The following is an 18365-nucleotide window of genomic DNA, read 5'->3' on the forward strand; positions in this document are numbered from 1 at the left end:
GGCGTTTCACTGAAAGAGTCCCTCCCTGCCAGGCTAACGAAAGAAAGCGGAGCACGCCCCTGTCCTTCGGCAAGGTCCGGGGACAGTGTAGGCCCAGACAGTGTAGGCCCGGACACTGTGGGTCCGGACAGTGTGGGTCCGGACAGTGTAGGCCCGGACAGTGTAGGCCCGGACACTGTGGGTCCGGACAGTGTAGGCCCGGACAGTGTAGGCCCAGACACTGTGGGTCCGGACAATGTAGGCCAGGAGGCCCGGGCGCCGCCTGACGGAGGTTGCCTAGCAACCCGCCTCCCGGCCCAGGCGGCCGGCATTGGTAGAGCGGGAGCACGTGGCCGCTGGCTGGGTGAGGTCACGTGGGGCACGGGGCGGTGACGTCACCTTGTCTCTTATTTGGCCGTGAGATAGTTGGCACCCCTAGCGTGGACTCGTGAGCCAATTTTCCGGGCTGCATCTCTAACCTAAACTAAATTAGAAACCTGGGTCTAAAAGGCTGCACGGTGCTTGTTTGTGGCACTGGTTAGGCAATAATCAATCATTATTGATCCATGTAATTAGTGCTTCTGCCACTGTTTCAAAAGAAGAAAATCATTAATTGCTAAAATCATGATGCTAATGAGATGACATTTGTACCCAATTGTGGATTTGAACCAGTCAGCCTGGATAACTTTAACATTAAGACTCCTTAGAATTAAAGTTCTGTTGTTGTGAGAGTTGTGAATTTGTGGAATTCTCTGCCACAGAGGGCAGTGGAGGCCAATTCACTGGATGAATTTAAAAGAGAGTTAGATAGAGCTCTAGGGGCTAGCGAAATCAAGGGATATGGGGAGAAGGCAGGCACGGGTTACTGATTGTGGATGATCAGCCATGATCACAATGAGTGAGGGTGCTGGCTCGCAGGGCCAAATGGCCTCCTCCTGCACCTATTTTCTATGTTTCTATGTAAAGGACATTCCTTTAGGAAGGAGATGAGGAGGAATTTCTTAAGTCAGTGGGTGGTGAATCTGTGGAACTCATTGCCACAGAAGGCTGTGGTGCCGAAGTCTCTGGATTTTTTTAAGGCGGATATAGATAGTTTCTTGATTAGTACGGGTGTCAGGGTTATGGGGAGAAGACAGGAGAATGGGGTTGGGAGGGAGAGATAGACCAGCCATGATTGAATGGTGGAATAGACTTGATGGGCCAAATGGCCTAATTCTGCTCCAATCACATTTGAACTTAAATTGACTTTCTAAACACTCAAATGGCTTGTCTTCCTCTTCCTTAAGATGCTTTTAAAAACATTTGGGAAGTGAAAGGGAAATGGCCCTCAGTTAGTTACACATGCTAAAGAAATGCTTTTTTAAGACTTTATTTTATATCTAGTTGTCTAGTTTAGTGTAAGAATGATGCAAATCTTTACCAACCAATCATCGCGATGTTTTATTTACATTTACTTACCGCACTGCTGATGTGCGTGAGCCCCATAGCTTTCTTGTCGAGTCATGTAGCACGGAAACAGGCCCTTCTTCCCAACTTGCCCATTCTATCCATGACGCCCCATCTACACTAGTCCCACCTGCTTAGATGGGCGGGTTGGGCTGAAGGACTTATTTCCCTGACGTATGACTCTCTGACTTTAAATACTTCTCCACCTCACCCCGGGAAAGTTCTCATTGGCAGCAGTTTCAATCAACCACAGAACCTTAGTTTAGTTTCATTTAGTTTAATTTAGTTTAGAAATACCACGTGCAAACAGGCCCTTCAGCCCACCGAGCCCGCGCCAACCAGCGATCGCGCATACGTCAGTTCTATCTAGTAGAGTTTAGTTTATTGTCACGTGTACCGAGGTACAGTGAAAAGCTTTTGTTGCGTGCTAACCAGTCAGCACAAAGACATTACAGGGTTAAAACTGAGCCATTTACAATGTACAGATACATGATAAGGGAATAATGTAAGTAAAGACAGCAAAGTCCCATCAAGGATAGTCCGTGGGTCACCAATGAGGTAGATAGTAGTTCAGCACTGCTCTCTGGTTGTGGTAGATTATTAAGGGGTTGGACACATTAGAGGCAGGAAACATGTTCCCAATGTTGGGGGAGTCCAGAACAAGGGGCCACAGTTTAAGAATAAGGGGTAGGCCATTTAGAACTGAGGTGAGGAAAAACGTTTTCAGTCAGAGAGTTGTAAATCTGTGGAATTCTCTGCCTCAGAAGGCAGTGGAGGCCAATTCTCTGAATGCATTCAAGAGAGAGCTAGATAGAGCTCTTAAGGATAGTGGAGTCAGGGGGTATGGGGAGAAGGCAGGAACGGGGTACTGATTGAGAATGATCAGCCATGATCACATTGAATGGCGTTGCTGGCTCGAAGGGCCGAATGGCCTCCTCCTGCACCTATTGTCTATTGACGGTTCAGTTGCCTGATAACAGCTGGGAAGAAACAGTCCCTGAATCTGGAGTTGTGCGTTTTCACACTTCTGTACCTTCTGCTTGATGGGAACTAGGGACTACACACTCGGGACATTTTACACAAGCCAATTAACCTGCAAACCTGTACGTCTTTGGAGCGTGGGAGGAAACCGGAGCACCTGGAGAAAACCCAAGCAGGTCACAGGGAGAACGTCCAAACTCCGTACAGACAATCGCCCGCAGTCAGGGTGGAACCCGGGTCTCTGGCGCCGTGAGGCAGCAGCTCGACCGATGCGCCACCGTGCCGCTTGAAATCTGCCTGCAGGGACCTCGGGCTGAACGTACACGCTGCCGCAAGCTGAGATTTGCTAAAAATATTTTCGAAAGCAATTGCCGAAAAGTGGGATGAAAGGCATTCCATGGATTTCCAAGGCTCGCCTCGTGATCCGAGCTCATAAACCGCCCCGTCAGCCTTTACAGCGTCTGCCCTAGTAGTTGCTGTGGGAATTGAGGCTGGCTTTTATGAGGGAGCACAATAATCCCCGCATGCTCGCTGCCATTAATGACCACCCCCGTGCTGGTGAAGGCAGCCAGATTTATTTCACACGATATTTGCATCGGTGTTAGCCGAGACAGTTTAAGTGGCTACATTTCAGAGAGTGAAGAGACCTTTGATAAATGCAATGTCTTTGCATGTCAGGCCATCTGGAAACGTAATACTGAGCAATCTCTCTGGTGTTTAAACAACCCAGACACACTCTATCGCTTGATGTATGGTGAACCCATACACTGAACTCTGGCTCCCAGTGAAGAACTCCCCCCCGAGTCCCACAGCCTCCTTTTTTATCTGCGCTGCTTGATAAAGAGGGTTTGGGTTATAGCGGAATAGATTCCGTGGCAGAGTGGGATTAAAGTGGGCCACTCCGTTCGAGCGATTTGTAAACAGAGGCCGCACGGCTCCAGCTGCAACAAGGCTTTCTTTCAGTTGAGGTGGAGAGGGGGAAAAGAGACTTTGACAAATGGCGATGATTACGTTCACACAGAGAGTGCCCGTGCCGCGGTTTGTAGTGGTCCGTCGAGGGTGGCGTTTCACTGAAAGAGTCCCTCCCTGCCAGGCTAACGAAAGAAAGCGGAGCACGCCCCTGTCCTTCGGCAAGGTTCACGGTGGGGAAAGACAAGAAGTGTTCAGGAGAAAAACTGCAGGCACTAGTTTAAATCGAAGGCAGGCACAAAATGCTGGAGTAACTCAGCGGTTCAGGCAGCATCTCGGGAGTGAAGGAATCTGAGGGTTAACCTTTTCACACAGAGGGTGGTGGGTGTATGGAACGAGCTGCCAGAGGAGGTAGTTGAGGCTGGGACTATCCCTTCGTTTAAGGAACAGTTGGACAGGTACATGGATATCTTTGCCCCGCCCCTTCCCCCGACATCAGTCTGAAGAAGGGTCTCGACCCGAAACGTCACCCATTCCTTCTCTCCCGAGATGCTGCCTGTCCCGCTGAGTTACTCCAGCATTTTGTGCCCACTTACAAGAGGTGTTCTTACGACTTGAAGTAATAATAATACCTTGCGTCAGTAACCGAGCAGCCCTGGAGTCTAGTTTGCATTAATATCCGAGTTATTCCTTTGACGAATTGCATGCTCCCCACTCCCAGCCCATTTAGTGAAAGCTGGGGACGTGTGGAGACAGATGTTGTGACTTATTTATCTTGCACTCGACAAAGTGGTGCCATGTGGCACTGTTGGACGTGTTCGGAAGGGGGGAGAGAGAATTCTCGGCATTCCCGCTTCAAAGCTCGGCGGCAGATCGGACTCGAGTGTTTGTGATTCTCCGCGTCCGTGTGAAGCTGCACAGAGCCGTTCCAAACCCAGCTGTCTGCGTCTCAACATTGTCAAGGTCACTCGCTGATCTACAATGGGCCTGACTTTGCAGAGAAGTAAGAACGCTGAGGACTGTATTCTGCACTGTTCTCATGAATCCCAAAACTTATCAGGCTTCTGAACGGCCCTTCCGTAAGCTAGGCTACTGTCCGATTCACCTCGACCCCATTGCGGACATTGGACGTTGTCTCTGGAATGGCCATTTAGAACTGAGATGAGGAAACTCAGAGAGTTGTGAATCTGTGGAATTCTCTGCCTCAGAAGGCAGTGGAGGCCGATTCTCAGGGTGTTTTCAAGAGAGAGTTAGATAGAGCTCTTAAGGATAGCGGAGTCAGGGGGTATGGGGAGAAGGCAGGAACGGGGTACTGATTGAGGATGATCGGCCATGATCACATTGAATGGCTCTGCTGACTCAAAGGGCCGAATGGCCTACTCCTGCACCTGTTGCCTAGTGTCCATTGTCTATTATCTTGGAGGAAACCCACGCAGGTCACGTACAAACCCAGTGCAGACAGCGCCTGTAGGCGGGATGGAACCCGGGTCTCCGGCGCTGCATTCGCTGTAAGGCAGCAACTCTACTGCTGCGCCACCGTGACCGCCTGCAGGGGTTATTGTGCCTGCAATGCCTGGCGGGGAACCTCAGCAGCACTAACGGTGTTGTGTAAATAATTACAAGTTGTTGCTTGGCACACCTGACCATCCTCCAGTCCCGGGGGCGGGGGGGGGGGGGGGGGGGGGGAAGTACTGCGGGTGGGATTCATGGCCCTCGGAGCTTGTGGTAACAGTGTTTATGTTGAAGGGGACCAGCGGCTCACAGCAGCGTTTGAAAGAGATCATTGGAGGCGCGGTCGACAGAACTGATGAGGGACAACCTCTCTGTGCTCCTTCAGGTCATGGAAAACCACTCCTGCCTTTTATTACTGAACTCCGGAGGAGTGGAATGGAAAGTGTTAATAATAAGTGCAGTCTAAACCCAATTAGCACAATTAAAGGTTCTAGCAATTTGTTATTCGGCTCCAATTAACATTCAAGTGAAAGCTAATTATCACTTTCTAAACAAATAAGATGCTTAATTAGGCCCGCATTGTTGAAAAGGAACCAAATTAAATTTATGCAATCGATATATTTATCTGTTTATAAATATTTTTCTCTTTCAAGATCAGGCCCTTGTTGGCAAGGCCCAGTATTTAGTACCTAGGGTTGCCAACTGTCCCGTATTAGCCGGGACATCCCGTATTTTGGGCTAAATTGGTTTGTCCCGTATGGGGCCGCCCTTGTCCCGTATTAGGCCCGGACGGCGCTGTAGGCCCGGTCACTGTAGGCCCGGACACTGTAGGCCTGGACACTGGATGCCCGGACACTGGATGCCCGGACACTGGATGCCTGGACACTCTAGGCCCGGACAGTGTAGGCCCAGGCGCCGCCTAACGGAGGTTGCGAAGCAACCCGCCTCCCAGCCCGGGCGGCCGCCATTGCTGGAGCGCGAGCACACTGGCCACCGGCTGGGTGAGGTCACGTGGGGCGCGGGGCGGTGACGTCACCTTGTCCCGTATTTGGGAGTGAGGAAGTTGGCAACCCCTATTAGTACCCTTCCCTCACTGCCCTCTGAACTGAATTGCAGGTGCTGGTTTATCCCAAAGATAGACACAAAATGCTGGAGTAACTCAGCGGGTCAGGCAGCATCTCTGGAGAAAAGGAATGGGTGCCGTTTCGGGTCGGAACCCTTCTTCAGACTGGTTAGAAGGGTTCCGACCTGAAACGTCACCTATTCCCATTTCTCCAGAGATGCTGCCTGACCCGCTGAGTTACTCCAGCGTTTTGTATCTATCCAGGTTTGTAGGCTGCGCCATTCAATCATGGCTGATTGAAGATAGATACGAAATGCTGGAGTAACTGTGGCACAGGCAGCATCTCTGGAGAGAAGGAATGGGTGACGTTTCGGATCGAGACCCTTCTTATTTTCATGGCTGATCTATCTCTCTCTCCCAACCCTATTCTCCAGCCTTCTCCCCTGTGATCCTGTTGGACAATAGACAACAGACAATAGGTGCAGGAGGAGGCCAATCGGCCCTTCGAGCCAACCTGCATGTGCCTATCCAAAGGTCTCCTAAATACCACTACCATTCAATTTGATCATGGCTGATCATTCTCAATCAGTACCCCGTTCCTGCCTTCTCCCCATACCCCCTGACTCCGCTATCCTTAAGAACTCTATCTAGCTCTCTATTGAATGCATTCAGAGAATTGGCCTCCACTGCCCTCTGAGGCAGAGAATTCCACAGATTCACAACTCTCTGACTGAAAAAGTTTTTCCTCATCTCAGTTCTAACGTGATGGACTTGCATTTGCAATGTTGATGAGGCATTAGGGAAGCCACATTTTGAATGCAGATAGACCCAGGTTAACGCCGGCAAATGGTAATTATCGACATTAATTGGGCCTTCAGATTCTGACATCTGCGTATTTGGGGCATCTTTAAAGTGACAGCTGTGTGGATCCAGTGTCCTGCGGGCATTTTAAAAGACAGAGTTGGCACGGCACCTTTCATTTCACTTCTGTACCACACCACAGGTATCGAGTCTCACTCTTGGAACAAAAAGGTAAAATGGAGATTATGACCTTTCGTGTCACATTTTAAAAAAAAATTAGCACGCAGATTTCTCCACACAGAAACCGAGTGATTTCATGAGTTACAGGAGTAGAATTAGGCCATTCGGCCCATCAAGTCTTCTCCGCCATTCAATCATGGCTGATCTATCTTCCCCTCTTAACCTCAATCTCCTGCCTTCCACCCGTAACCCTAATGTGATTTCATCTTGCATACTGTAAATCATAGACCATTACAGCACAGGCCCAGGCCCTTCGGCCCACAATGTCTGTGCCGAATATGATGTCAAGGCCAACACTTATCGGCCTGCACATGATCCATATCCATCCATTCCCTGCATGTGCCTATCCAAAGGTCTCTTAAATACCACTACCATATCTGCTTCAATTAGGGTTGCCAACTGTCCTGTATTAACATAGAAACATAGAAACATAGAAAATAGGTGCAGGAGTAGGCCATTCAGCCTTTCGAGCCTGCACCGCCATTCAATATGATCATGGCTGATCATCCAGCTCAGTAACCTGTACCTGCCTTCTCTCCATACCCCCTGATCCCTTTAGCCACAAAGGCCACATCTAACTCCCTCTTAAATATAGCCAATGAACTGGCCTCAACTACCTTCTGTGGCAGAGAATTCCACAGACTCACCACTCTCTGTGTGAAGAAATGTTTTCTCATCTCGGTCCTATAAGACTTCCCCCTTATCCTTAAGCTGTGACCCCTGGTTCTGGACTTCCCCAACATCGGGAACAATCTTCCCGCATCTAGCTTCTCCAACCCCTTAAGAATTTTATATGTTTCAATAAGATCCCCCCTCAGTCTTCTAAATTCCAGCGAGTACAAGCCGAGTCTATCCAGTCTTAGCCGGGACATCCCGTAGTTTAGGCTAAATTGCTTTGTCCCGTACGGGACCGCCCATGTCCTGTATTAGGCTTGGGGGGCACTGTTGGCCCAGACAGTGTAGGCCCGAACAGTGTAGGCCAGGACAGTGTAGGCCCAGACACTGTAGGCTCCGACAGTGTAGGTCCGGATTGTGGAGGTCCGCACAGTGTAGGTCTGGACAGTGAAGGCCCGGAGGCTCGGGCGCCGCCTAACGGAGGTTGCGTAGCAATGCGCCTCTCGGCCCGGGCGGCCGCCATTGGTGGAGTGGGAGCACGTGGCCGCTGGCTGGGTGAGGTCACATGGGGCACGTGGCGGTAACCTCACCTTGTCCCTTATTTGGGAGTGAGATAGTTGGCACCCCGGGCCTCAACCACCCGAGTTCCAGACACTCATTATCCTCTGTGTAAAATTAACTTGCCCCTGCACATCACCTTGAAACTTTGCCCATCTCACCTTAAAGCTATGCCCTCTAGTATTTGATTTTTCCATTCTGGGAAGAAGGTTCTGACTGTCTACCCTACCTACGCCTCTCATAATGTTGTATACTTCTTTCATGTCTTCCCACAACCTCCGGCCTTCCAGAGAAAACAATCCAAGTGCGTCCAACCTGTTCCTGTTGCTAATTCCCCCTAACCCAGGCACCAATCTTTGGTCAACCTCCTTTACAACTTCTCCAAAGTTTAGTTTAGTTTAGAGATACAGCGCGGAAACAGGCCCTTTCTGCCCACTGGGTCCGCGCCGACCAGCGATCCCCGCACGCTAACACTATCCTACACACACTAGGGACAATTTTTCTTACATTTACCAAGCCAATTAACCTACATACCTGTTCGTCTTTGGAGTGTGGAAGGAAAGTATCCGAAGGCCTCGGAGAAAAACCACGCAGGTCACGGGGAGAACGTACACACTCAGCACAGACAGCACCCGTAGTCAGGATCGAACCCGGGTCTCCGGCGCTGCATTCACTGTAAGACAGCAACTAAGGTTGCCAACTGTCCCGTATTAGCCGGGACATCCCATATTTTGGGCTAAATTGGTTTATCCCGTACGGGATCGCCCTTGTCCCGTATTAGGCCCAGATAGCGCTGTTGGCCCGGATACTGTAGGCCCGGATACTGTAACCCGGACAATGTATGCCTGGACACTGTAGGCCCAGACACGGTAGCCCGGGGGCCGCTGTAGTCCCTGACAGTGTAGGCCCGGACAGTTTAGGCCCGGACAGTTTAGGCCTGGACAGTTTTGGCCCGGACACTGTAGGCCTGGACACTGTAGGCCCAGACACTGTAGGCCCGGATACTGTAACCCGGACACTGTAGGCCCGGTCACTGTAACCCGGACACTGTAGGCCCGGACACTGTAGCCCGGGGGCCGCTGTAGTCCCTGACAGTGTAGGCCCGGGCGCCGCCTAACGGAGGTTGCATGGCAACCCGCCTCCCGGCCCAGGCGGCCGCCATTGGTGGAGCGGGAGCACGTGGCCGCTGGCTGGGTGAGGCCACGTGGTTCGCGGGGCGGAGTCACCTTGTCCCTTATTTGGGAGTGAGGAAGTTGGCATCCCTAGCAGCAACTCTACCGCTGCACCGCCATCGTGCCCCCCCAAAGCTGCCACTACCTTCCTGTAATGGGGCGTCCAGAACTGCACCCCATATTCCAGTTGGGGCCTGACCAAAAAGCAATTTGAGCAGTGGTCTTGGCTTCTGAAAGCACTCAAAGGTGAACTGTAGTAAGCTTGACCTAGGAGTCTGGAGGCTATATTTGGGCTTGTGCTAATTGGCTACTTTGGGGAATAAAAACACAGACCAGCATCAAGCTAGCAATAAAAAACACAAGTTTAAATCCCAATCATCGACCCTTTTGATTATCCAGGATATAACGTGACTCCAGATGCGTTTTAGTTGTGTAGGAAAAATACTGCAGATGCTGGTTAAAGTTGAAGGTCGACACACAGTGCTGGAGTAACTCAGCGGGTCATGCAGCATCTCGGGAGAGATGGAATGGGTCTCGACCCAAAAAACGTCACCCATTCCTTCTCTCCCGAGATGCTGCCTGACCCGCTGAGTTACTCCAGCACTGTGTGTCTTCCTGCATATTGGTTGTGCCAAGTTACTTTAATCGTCATTCACTGAGGTTGCTAAGGCCATGTTTGCTCTTCTGTGGAATCTTATTGGTATTAATCTATCTCTTTCCTGATTTGAACGCTGAGCTCGTATACACTTTAGATAAAGAGGCCGGAATGCTTATCCCGCCATTGTGTCCGCAGTGGGAATTGTTTGTCTAAGTGTCTCTTCAACTGATAGAGATGCCGGGCAAGCTGAAACTGGCCTCTTGCGCCTTTTGGGAGTTAATTTGCCCTGAACACCAGCAAACTCGGAGCATTAGGTTTCGCTGCCAATTTCATCCCACAATGCAGCGGTAGAGTTGCGGCCTTGCAGCACCCCGGGGACCCAGGTTCCACCCCGTGACGCGTAAAGATACAATGCAGAAACAGGCCCTTCGGCCCACTGAGTCCGCGCCGACCAGCAATCCCCGCACACTAATACCACCCTACTACACGCACTAGGGACAATTTCACAATTTTACCACGCCTTTGGGGTGAGGGAGGAAACCGGGGCACCCGGATAAAAACCCACGCGGTCACGGGGAGAACGTGCAAACTCCGTACAGACAGCGCCCGTAGTCGGGATCGTACCCAGATCGACCCATTCTTTCTTGCACTTTAAACCACGTGAACCTGGCGTAAATTGCACTCCTATTAAAAATTTGCTTTCGTTTCTCCTCGTGCTGAGTTGCATAGCAAACTCGAAATCGACCATTAGAATGGACTTTTAAAAAACCTGCTTCATAATTTATTCTTTGACGCATTTAAGAATAATCTCCTTGGTGTGGTTTAGCGAGTGCCGCTGAAAAATGTTTTTGTCACAAACATAAGCATTTTTAATCAGCTGCTTGCTCAGTGCTGTGAACATCTTAATCTTAATTCACTAAAAAATGGCTTTAGAAACTGAGCAGCAATCTGCTGGCTATTTTGGGGTATGGAAATCAGTTCCCTTGCAAATTAAAAAAAAGATAGATAGTCAACAGCTTTTAAAATCGGTCATTTTTGTCCTCGTCCCCGAAGAACCAGCTTATTCTGGACATTCTTCGACAAAATGGGTCCATTGGAAGAAACACTCCACTGTGATTAATTCAGTCGGGGCCCAGGGCCAGTTTTGTGGGCAACACCAGCTAATCCACCAGCTCATGTATAAACCAAAGTGATATTGAGTTCTCGTTTTAGTTTTAAGTGTGGAGAGTCCACGTCAACCATCCAAGTCTCCACTACCCTAGTTCTCCGACTAGTTTCGCTGTCCTCATGATTAACTTTACTGTCTCTAATGCCTCGTCATCACCTTTCCCTCAGCCAACAATGAACCATCGTACATCTCCTTGATCGTCGCCTGCTCTGATCTGTCCTTTTCACACCTCACATGCTCCTTCCATTTCGCTAGTTTCCCCTCTTCCCGTGAGTTACTCCAGCACTCTGTGAAACGTCACCTATCCATGTTCTCCACAGATGCTGCCTGACCCACTGAGTTACTCCAGCACTCTGTGAAACGTCACCTATCCATGTTCTCCACAGATGCTGCCTGACCCGCTGAGTTACTACAGCACTTGTCATAGGAATATAACTGCAGATGCTGGTACAAATCGAAGGTATCACAAAATGCTGGAGTAACTCAGTAGGTCAGGCAGCATCTTGGAGAGAAGGAATGGGTGACGTTTCGGGTCGAGACCCTTCTGAAAAAGAGTCCGAAGAAGGGTCCCGACTCGAAACATCTCTCATTCCTTCTCTTGAAGATGCTGCCTGACCTGCTGAGTTACTCCAGCACTCTGTGAAACATCACCTAATAATAATAATAATAATAATATTCATTTATTGTCATTGCAACGAGTACAACGAAATTAAAAAATAGCCAATCCTGACGGTGCGTAAAAACATATATGCAATAAATGCAAAAACAAATAAATACAATTATATTAAGTACAAAAGATTTTTTAACTGTGTTGCCTAGTGCAGAAGGTAGTGTTCATTTCTCGTATGGCCCTGGGGTAAAAACTGTTCTTAAGTCTGTTTGTTCGGGATTTGATCGACCTGAAACGTCGACCAGAGGGCAGATGAACAAACAGACGGTGGCCGGGGTGGGATGGATCTTTTATTATTTTGCCTGCTCTACTGAGGCAGCGTAGGCTGAACAGGTGCTCCAGGGAGGGCAGTGAGCAGCCGATGATCTTCTGGGCCGTCGTGATGACCCTCTGAAGGGCCTTCCTGTCCTTTTCTGCTGTGCCTTCTTTACTGTGGTGATGGTGTTGGTAGACCAGGTAAGATCCTCTGCGATGTGCGTACCCAGGAACCTGAAAGCGGGTACCCTTTCCACACAGACCCCATTGATGTAGAGTGGGTCGTATTCTACACTGGTTTTCCTAAAGTCAATTATACGTTCCTTTGTTTTGGAGGAGTTCAGGACAAGATTGTTCACTGAACACCATGCTGCCAGCCTTTGGATTTCATCCCTGTAGGCTGCCTCATCTCCTCCTGAGATGAGTCCAACCACAGTCGTGTCATCCGCGAACTTGATGATGGTGTTGGTGGGATGGGTGGGGGCGCAGTCGTGAGTGTAGAGGGAGTAAAGGATCCATGTTCTCCACAGATGCTGCCTGACCCGCTGAGTTACTCCAGCATTGTGTGATACTAGCACTTTTTGTAGATCAACATCTTCAGTTCCTTGTTTCCACTTCTAAACTGATACCTTTGTAAACGAGGTTACAAGGAACCTTGCCTTCCCATTTCATCGAATGCTTTGGTAATTGCCTCATCAGTCCTGCATGCAGTGGCCGTTTGATTTTATGTCCATAATTTGTGTGTGTAATCTTCCCCCCGTTTGCTGTAGTTTGCTGGACTAATCACCTTGCTTTCATCAGATCCAGTTTAAGTAATGAGTTCTCTTTGCTGCGGTTTGTAGAGATTATTGCCCGCCATTTACACAGACTCACTTGGCTGTGTGACTAAAATGTTCGCTTTGAGCTTTGGTGACCCATCCTGCCTTCTCCCTACCGGCTGGCACAGTGTTGTCAACGGGCACTCTATTGATTTTCATAAGTTCATAAGACAGAGGAGCAGAAATAGACCATTTGGCCCATCGAGTCTGCTCCGCCATTCAATCATGGCTGATCTATCTTTCCCTCACAACCCCATTCTCCCGCCTTCTCCCCGTAACCCTTGACACCTTTATTAATCAAGTCAATCTCCACGTTAAAAATACCCAATGACTTGGCCTCCACTGCCATCTGTGGCAATGAATCCCACAGATTCACCACCCTCTGATTAAAGAAACATCTCCTCCCCTTCACACTATAGTAAGGTTGCCAACTAATAAGGTTGCCGTATTAGCCGGGACATCCTGTATTTTGTGCTAAATTGGTTTGTCCCGTATGGGACTGCCCTTGTCCCGTATTAGGCCCGAATGCTGTAGGCCCAGACACTGTAGTCCTGGATGCTGTGGGCCTGGACACTGTAGGCCCGGACACTGTAGGCCCGGACGCTGTAGGCCCGGACGCTGTAGGCCTGGACTCTGTATGCCTGGATAGCATAGGCCCGGACACTCTAGGCCCGGGAGGCCGCCATTGGTGGAGCGGGAGCATGTGGCCGCTGGCTGGGTGCGAGTCGGTGACGTCACCTTTTGTCCCTTACGTGGGAGTGAGGAAGTTGGCGACCCTATGCTATAGGTATATCCTTTTATTCTGAGGCTGTGCCCTCTGGTCCTAGACTCTTCAGCAGGATTCAATGCGATCCCCCCATATCCTTCTAAACTCCAGCGAGTATATGCTTCTTATCGAAACATATAAGATTATTAAGGGGTTGGACATGTTAGAGGCAGGAAACATGTTCCCAATGTTGGGGGAGTCCAGAACCAGGGGCCACAGTTTAAGAATAAGGGGTAGGCCATTTAGAACGGAGATGAGGAAAAACTTTTTCAGTCAGAGAGTTGTGAATCTGTGGAATTCACTGCCTCAGAAGGCAATGGAGGCCAATTCGCTGAATGCATTCGAGAGCTAGATAGAGCTCTTAAGGATAGCGGAGTCAGGGGGTATGGGGAGAAGGCAGGAACGGGGTACTGATTGAGAATGATCAGCCATGATCACATTGAATGGTGGTGCTGGCTCGAAGGGCCGAGTGGCCTACTCCTGCACCTATTGTCTATTGTCTATTGTCTATTGTCTACTGTACAGGCCCAGAACCATTAAACGCTCCTCATGGGTTACCTGTGGTCAGGTTCAGGGGGCACAGCTTCAGAGTGATGCCAAACTGATTTTGTGCCTAGAAATCTGTGCTGGAGCATTAGATGACGAATACTTGCCTAGGATTTTGATCAGCTCATGAATGCTGCACTTTGAGTAGTCTGCCAAGAAATGAATGGAATAATTTAGTTTTAAATCCATTTTATTTCTACATTAGGAGGACTTCAATGGGTTTCTCCTCCCTTTGGAATTGACATCCCTGTAAATATTAGTGAGCGCAGAAAATCTACGGGGATTAAAAAGAGGAACAAGCACAGCAGCAGTTAACGCTTGAAGATGCGCAGTTATACGTGGCAAGTGCCTCGTCATTTTGGGGCAATTCATTCAAATATTGTCGCAAAATAATCACTGTGACATTAAGGTTTTCTTTTTGTTTAGTTTTAGCTTCGAGGTGCGGCGCGGAAACAGGCCCCTTCGCCCCACCGGGTCCGCGCCGACCAGCGATCCCCGCACGCTAACACTATCCCACACCCACCAGGGACAATTTTTACATTTACCAAGCCAATTAACCTACAAACCCGCACGTCTTTGGAGTGTGTTCGAGGAAACCGAAGATCTCCGAGAAAACCCACGCAGGTCACGGGGAGAACGTACAAACTCCGTACGGACAGCACCCGTAGTCGGGATGGAACCCGGTCTCCGGCGCTGCATTCGCTGTAAGGCAGCAACTCTACCGCTGCGCCACCGTGCCGCCCCGATTCATTAAAATATTGTCGCACCTTGATGCCGCTGGCAAAATAATCACTGTGACTTCCAAGTATTGTGCAACCCTTTGGGAGAGTGAGGCCCTAACTGTGTGACCTTTTCCTTACCCCCTCCCTCTGCCACGTTGCCAATGCCCATCTATTCCTGGCATCGTGGACATCCCAGATTTTAATTGCTCTACCCGCTTTGGGCTGTCACGGTGGCGCAGCGGTAGAGTTGCTGCCTTACAGCGAACGCAGCGCCGGAGACCCGGGTTCGATCCTGACTACGGGCTCCGTCTGTACGGAGTTTGTACGTTCTCCCCGTGAACTGCATGGGTTTTCCCCGAGATCTTCGGTTTCCTCCCACGCTCCAAAGACATGCAGGTTTGTAGGTTAATTGGCTTGGTAAATATCCAAATTGTCCCTAGTGGGTATAGGATAGTGTTAGTGTGCGGGGATCGCTGGTCGGCGCGGACCCGGTGGGCGGAAAGAGCCTGTTTCCACGCTGTATCTCGAAACTAAACTAAACTAAACCAAACTACCATCGAAGGACGCACTTTCAACGTTCATCTCTGGACCTGACCACAGATACTCCATAAGGGGTAATCGATAGTTCTGGGTCTGTACTCTGTGGTTTAGAAGGATGAGGGGGACGATCACATTGAAATCTACCAAATAATGAAAGAAGTCCTCACCTCGAAGAACATAGAACATAAAAGATAAATCAGTACATAGTACAGCAGAGAAACTGGTCCTTTCTGTGATGTTCATCAGTTCTAGGAGCACAATGATGCCATATGGCAATGGCAGGCAAGGTAGCGCAGTGGTAGAGTTGCTGCCTTACAGCGCTTACAGCGCCAGAGACCCGGGTTCGATCCTGACTACGGGCGCTGTCTGCACGGAGTTTGTACGTTCTCCCCGTGACCTGCGTGGGTTTTCTCCACGATCTTCGGTTTCCTAGGTTAATTGGCTTAGTGTAAATGTAAATTTTTTCCCTTGTGTAGGATAGTGTTAATGTGTGGTGATCGCTGGTCGATGCGGACCCGGTGGGCCGAAGGGCCTGTTTCCGCGCTGTATCCCTGAACTAAACTGTGTACTCCGCCATTCAATTGTGGCTGATCTAGCTTTCTCCTTCAATCCCATTCTCCTGCCTTCTCCCAATAACCACTGTCACCCGTACTAATCAAGAATCTGTCAATATCCGCCTTAAAAATATCCATTGGCTTGGCCTCCACAGCCGTCTGTGGCAATGAGTTCCACAGATCGTTACATTCCCTGGATAGCCATGTGCCTGTCCAAAAGCCTCCAAAATCATATCGACCGCTACCACCACTCCTGGAAGCACTTTCCAGGCCCTCTGTGTGTTAAAACAAACTTGGAAACATAGAAAATAGGTGCAGGAGGAAGCCATTTGGCCCTTCGAGCCAGCACTGCCATTCATGGTGATCATGGCTGATCGTCCACAATCAGTAACCCGTGCCTGCCTTCTCCCCATATCCCTTGATTCCGCTAGCCCCTAGAGCTCCATCTAACTCTCTTTTAAATTCATCCAGTGAATCGGCCTCCACTGCCTTCTGTGGCAGAGAATTCCACAAATTCACAACTCTCTGGGTGAAAAAGGTTTTTTCCTCACCTCAGTTTTAAATGGCCTCCCCTTTATTCTTAGACTGTGTGGCCCCTGGTTTCTGGACTCCCCCAACATCGGGAACATATTTCCTGCATCTAGCTTGTCCGGTCCTTTTATAATTTTATACGTCTCTATAAGATCCCCTCTCATCCTTCTAAACTTGCATCACACATCCACTTTTTGAACTTTGCCCCTCTCACCTGAAATCTCCCGACTGCATGCCCCGCACTTCTCCGCACAAAGCCAGTAAAAAAGCTCTTCTCTTCGAACGGGACTTCCACCATTTGTCTTTCAGTGGCACAAAGTCAGATTTTGCTTGATAATTCTGACCGTGAATTGACTCAAACCTTTTTCGTTTTTCTCCCTGTTTTAAGTGCGAATCGTGAAGCTAGAAAGGTGTGATGGAAGACGTGGATTTGTTTAGCTTTTGTCAGGCCTGCGGAGTCAAAAGATGGGGCAAAGGTGCTTGAAAACTTGCCTGTCATTGTCCAGACGTAATCTTACGGGACAGTGTTATTTATTGGAAGATGCTATTTATTGATCAATATCCCTTTGCTACATTCAGCACTGTACAGTCCTGGAAGATTACTCCCCAGGTTATTTATCAAGGGTTATCAAAGAGGTTCTGTCACTACCTTGGATTATCCAGTAAATGAATAACGCAGCTTGCAAACTGAATCTTTAACGAGGTGCCCTTTAGCAGTCTCATGCTTTCTTGATAAATAGATCCTGCAACTTTTTTTTTTTTTTTTGCTTTCCAAAATTCAATTAGCTTAAATCTTCCAGCGTTCTTATCAATAAATTGAGTAGTCGAAACTGCATTAATTTAACAAGTGCTTTTTTTTTTCCTGTTCTTTTTAACTTTTGTTTGCAGTCCAGAGCTGTGCTGACTCTTTCTGCTCGGGCACAGTCAAGTGTAATAGCCGCTTATCGATATACACAATATGCTGGAGTAACTCAGCGGGACAGGCAGCACCTCTGGAGAGAAGGAATGGGTGACGTTTCAGGCCGAGACCCTTCTTCAGACTGAGGGTCAGGGGAGTGAGAGAGAGATACAGGGATAAGGAAGCGTAAGGCGTGAAATCGAGAATTTAGAAGGATGAGAGGGGATCTTATCGAAACGTATAAGATTATTAAGGGGTTGGACACGTTAGAGGCAGGAAACATGTTCCCAATGTTGGGGGAGTCCAGAACCAGGGGCCACAGTTTAAGAATAAGGGGTAGGCCATTTAGAACTGAGATGAGGAAAATCTTTTTCAGTCAGAGAGTTGTAAATCTGTGGAATTCTCTGCCTCAGAAGGCAGTGGAGGCCAAGTCTCTGAATGCATTCAAGAGAGAGCTAGATAGAGTTCTTAAGGATAGCGGAGTCAGGGGGTATGGGGAAAAGGCAGGAACGGGGTATTGATTGAGAATGATCAGCCATGATCACATTGAATGGTGGTGCTGGCTCAAAGGGCCGAATGGCCTCCTCCTGCACCTATTGTCTATTGTCTATTGTCTATTGAGATCAAGGGGGATAGAGATCAAGGAAAATGTAGAATGGATCTTTGTTTAGGAAAAAAAACTGCAGATGCTGGTTAAAATCGAAGGTAGACACACAATGCTGGACTAACTCAGTGGGTCAGGCAGCATCTCGGGAGAGAAAGAATGGGTGACGTTTCAGGTCGAGACCCTTCGTCAGATCTTTGTTAGCTGGGAGAAGGTAGCAACAAAGCAAACAGAGATAAAATGTAGTCGGAGACAGTCAGACTGGTCGGAGAACTTGGGAAGGGGGAGGGGATGGAGAGAGAGGGAAAGCAAGGGTTACTTGAAGTTAGAGAAGTCAGTGTTCATACCGCTGGGGTGTAAGCTTCCCAAGCAAAATATGAGGTGCTGTTCCTCATTTTGAGTCTATCTTCAGTTCAAACCAGCATCTGCAGTTCCTTGCTAGGCATCTATCCGTGTTCGTCAGGAATGCTGCCTTAACG

The 18365-nt window shown here is 49.0% G+C and overlaps 1 protein-coding gene across 2 annotated transcripts in view; it reads left to right on the forward strand.

Moving 5' to 3' along the window:
* Nucleotides 1-18365, forward strand: part of LOC144596824 (ADP-ribose glycohydrolase MACROD1-like) — a 1032359-nt gene that overhangs the window by 730260 nt on the left and 283734 nt on the right. The window lies entirely within an intron of this gene.

Source organism: Rhinoraja longicauda, chromosome 9 (genome assembly GCF_053455715.1).
Source record: "Rhinoraja longicauda isolate Sanriku21f chromosome 9, sRhiLon1.1, whole genome shotgun sequence".
Lineage (NCBI taxonomy): Eukaryota > Metazoa > Chordata > Chondrichthyes > Rajiformes > Arhynchobatidae > Rhinoraja > Rhinoraja longicauda.